General features: G+C 39.8%; 1 long non-coding RNA gene across 1 annotated transcript in view; it reads left to right on the forward strand.

The window, feature by feature from the left end:
* Positions 1-4,204, forward strand: part of LOC117796939 — a 4,968-nt gene extending 764 nt beyond the window's left edge. The window contains exons 2-3 of the long non-coding RNA XR_004621685.1: positions 3,262-3,406; positions 4,051-4,204. This is a non-coding gene — a long non-coding RNA (uncharacterized LOC117796939). The remainder of the gene's footprint in view (positions 1-3,261; positions 3,407-4,050) is intronic.
* Positions 4,205-4,281: the final 77 nt, after the last annotated feature.

Here is a 4,281-nt window from a genome sequence, read left to right on the forward strand (position 1 = left end):
AGTGTAATTCATTTAAGAATTGGATATAATATTTATTTTATATCTAGAGGATACTGAGTCTGTAAGAGATAAAAATGTAGTTTTAATACTGACACTATGTTAGACTATGACATTCCCCAAACAAAAGGGCTGGACACAAACTCAGGCCTTTGGATCATCTCACTGGGTTGCACTCCTACCCTGTGTTTAAGCAGATTTTGGAGATAGGCCTTTTTGAACTTCAAGATGTGAATCCACGTTGCAAACAAGACAGGGAAACAGCTGCTGGCCCTCCTTTTTGTGTGCAGAGAAGTTTGAGAGTTGCAGAATCAGTTCTATAGGCAGAATCTGTTATTCTCTGCTCATTAAAAAAACAAAACAGAACCAGAGTACTCACTCAACCAAAAAAAAGTCAGCCGCGTAAGACCGCGAAAACGAATGGCCCCCAATGAGACCGTCACGATCAACTGTAGAGTCCTGGNAGGTCACCCCGAGCAGGAGCTCTTTGGAATGGTCTATGACAAGCTTTGTGCCTTGTCTCTGCCAAACTGACAGGTTCCACCAGAGGACACTGTCATATGTAGTTTTCCAGTCCTTTCAGTACTGGGAAAAGCCTTCACGTAGACCCCACATCCACAATATTCATCTACCCGTCCAAGTGTAATCAGAGATACTAAAGATAAGGTATCGGTCTGTCTACCTGGTAAAGTATTAGCACGTTCCCAATGCTATGCTATTTGTGGTCTTTTAACCATCTATATATATTCACATTATATGCATACATATATGTATGTATATTCACATTATATATATGTTATCCTTGTATTATGTGTTATCCTTTGCAGCCAAATATTTGCTGCAGTTTCTTTTTTCTCAAGAATGTAATACTTGCTATTTAGTATAGTATAGCCCTTGCTAAATTTTTTTTCCCCTTGCGTAGTGGGCTTATCCTATGAGCTTCTAGATAGAGAGTTGCTTCCTACCTCCCTTTCAATCCCTTTCCTCTTCCTGATCTTCATTTTAGCAGAGGCTACTTTACAGCGACCCTGTTGGCTTAGGATTTATGGAGGCATTTATTCGAATAATTAAAAACCTTCAGATGCATCCATAAAATGATCAAATAACCCCGGTGTGTACGCAGAAATGTAAACTTGGGGTCCAATGCAAGAAGTCGAGGCAAAGGCATGAATGCAACAGTTGCTTTCTACAGCCTCCCAGCAAAGCAAATGATATGCGGAGGTTGCTTCTCATAGAAGCCGTGGTTGCAAGGTTGCTTCCTTGAAAAAGGAAGAATTTTCATAGGTCTGTGCGTTTTTTCCCCTCTACGGGCAAGGGCTAGAGCTGTCCATGGAACGTTTATTAGGTATCAGGGCTATCTCTGAACAAAAATGTGCTAATATCCCACAGTTTGTCTTTCCTTCCTTCTTTTAGCTTTTCCCTCTGTTTCTCGTGATTCCCACATGCTGGGTGTTCCTGACTTGCTCACCCAGCTCATACTCCCTTACCTGGATGGCTGTGCACAGCCACGCAATTTTGCCAGGGAAGCTCCATTCAAAACTTGAATCTGTCAAGCATCCGTTTTGACTTGAAGCCCTGCCCTTTGCCCAGTGACAGTGCAGAAATGGATGGTGGTATATGGATCAAATACGTAATTTTCTCCCTCAGTTAAACCAGTGGGAATCTTTGATTTCAACCCCCTTTGACCTACAAAAAGGTATTTCATGTGATGCAACATATCTCATGCAGTCCTAGCTTGGGCACCACAGTGAAGTCAGGGAGCCTAAGCCCTTGACCTACCTCCGTGGTTAACTCCTGGAAAGTGTCCAGCAAATCACTTCATAACGCTAACCCTTAGCTTCCCCATCTGTAAAAAGAGAATAATATTAACTACCTTGACCATTTGCTCAGTCGCTGAGTAGGGGGTAAATGTGGTGATACAGTTAAACACCATTTCAAAGGGTAAAGTGATAGACTGATGTAAGGGATAATTATTTTTGGTGATTTTTCATAACCCATTAACCAGCTTAAAATATATAAACCTCTGGGGCGCCTGGGTGGCACAGCGGTTGAGCGTCTGCCTTCGGCTCAGGGCGTGATCCCTGCGTTGTGGGATCGAGCCCCACATCAGGCTCCTTCACTAGGAGCCTGCTTCTTCCTCTCCCACTCCCCCTGCTTGTGTTCCCTCTCTCTCTGGCTGTCTCTATCTCTGTCGAATGGATAAATAAAATCTTAAAAAAAAAAAGAATTTAAAATATATAAACCTCTATAAGGAGCTAATAGTGGGGGATGTAGGCCACCTCAGAGATGCCTGCCAACCTATAATGTCAGCTTTATGGCATGGTGCTTCTTTCCTTTTTGGTTCCGTATCACTATAATACTCGAAAAACCAAAACCTTATGGGATCACTTTATAATATATATCATATGAAATTTTAATTTTGCTATTTATAGTGATAAGGGGAAAAGAAAGGAAGTGGAGTGAGTGGAATATAGATCTCTAACCACTGAAATAAACTGTAAGTAAATGCATTTTAAGCTCTCCAAGCAAAAAAAAAATATGTGTGTGTATACACACACACACACGCATATATATTCTAATCAGTGATTTATATATATTAAAATATGTAGATTAAAATACATGTAACCAGTTGGCATGAAGGTTGTATAAAAATTCTGACTTTTGTTCAAGAGTTGTAGAGTACGGAGAAATTCCATGCATTCAGTCTGTTCTTTGAGAAGAGATTTTTGGGGGGAGTTGGATCTGTGCAGGAGTTTCCTGACCTGCCCTGGGTTAGTTCATTTCTAGCTGTGGGGGGATCTGGAAATGAGCTAAAACTGCCTAGAACAGTTTAAGGGTGTACACATATTTTTTTTCCCTGGGGAGGGGCCCATTGGTTTTTGTCAGATTACTAAAGAGAGCCTTATCCCACAAAAGGCTAACAATCGAGTATATGATGCTGAGACAATAGTTTAGGAAAACAAATAAAAAATATGTATTTTTATAGGACCCGTTTAATTGTTAAAATCATCAATACTTCATAGTCTTTTCATCTTGAATGGCCTGGAAAAATGAACAGTTTAAAAAATTAAAACAAAACCAAATTTAAAGATAAACTTTTATTTTCTGGTCATAAGAGCAAACTTTTTTGAAACTGTTTTGAAAATACATGCTTTCAGGATATTGCTTCTCCAGGCTACCTATAATTGTACTATTTTGCTACTCCCCACACTCTCCCTTTCTTTGTGTATCCGGGGGGCTGGATTAAACTCTGTGTTTTTACAGGATGACCAAAAATATCGGGGACGATGGGGGAGGTGATGACAACACATTCAACTTTAGCTGGAAGGTATTCACCAGCTGGGACTACCTGATTGGCAATCCGGAAACAGCAGACAACAAATTCAATTCTATCACCATGAACTTTAAGGTAAACAACATCAACTTCCAGAGCTGTACCTTTGGATCTCTAAGATAAAAATTGGAGCCATAACATACGGCTTAGCTAGCAAAGTATCCTGACAATTAAAAGAAAGATTAACTCATCATTTCTGCCTACCAGGATCCGGGCAGGGTTCTGACTGTGATTAGAAAATATCTGATGACCCATGACAGCACGATTTCTTCTCTAAATTTGGTAATAAAAATACTGCCATTAGCTTGAAACAGGAGACCATTAGTAATCAGAAATCAGATAGTCTAAATAATAAAACAATGATGACTAATTATTTACAGGAATAAGCTAGCTCAATATTTAAAATGACTCTTAGGTATTATTTTGTAGCTTCAAAAAAAAAAAGACTTTATCAGAAGAGAATTTAGAAAGAAGATTGTCCTAGTATTAGATCAATCAGAGTTTGTAAGAATTCTCCCTTCTTTCACCCATTCTCACTNGTAAGAATTCTCCCTTCTTTCACCCATTCTCACTTGCTGCTGATATCCACCTGGTTTGCGGAATCCCAGATAGAGTGTACATTTTCATTCCTCATTGGATGTTTGAAAAAAATATTTTCTGAGTGTATGACAGTTTTTGTAGCTCAGATACATTTTTTTTTCTGTTTTGCTTGAGTACAGGAAGCAATCATAGAGGAAAGAGCAGCCCAAGTAGAAGAAAACGTTCACTTGATCAGATTCCTGAGGTTTCTTGCTAACTTCTTCGTGTTTCTAACACTTGGCGGGAGTGGATACCTCATCTTCTGGGCTGTGAAGCGATCCCAGGAATTTGCACAGCAAGACCCTGACACCCTTGGGTGGTGGGAAAAGAATGAAGTTCGTCTCTGCATGCTTTTTATGTGCTTAGAACCT

This window comes from Ailuropoda melanoleuca, chromosome 17 (genome assembly GCF_002007445.2).
Source record: "Ailuropoda melanoleuca isolate Jingjing chromosome 17, ASM200744v2, whole genome shotgun sequence".
Lineage (NCBI taxonomy): Eukaryota > Metazoa > Chordata > Mammalia > Carnivora > Ursidae > Ailuropoda > Ailuropoda melanoleuca.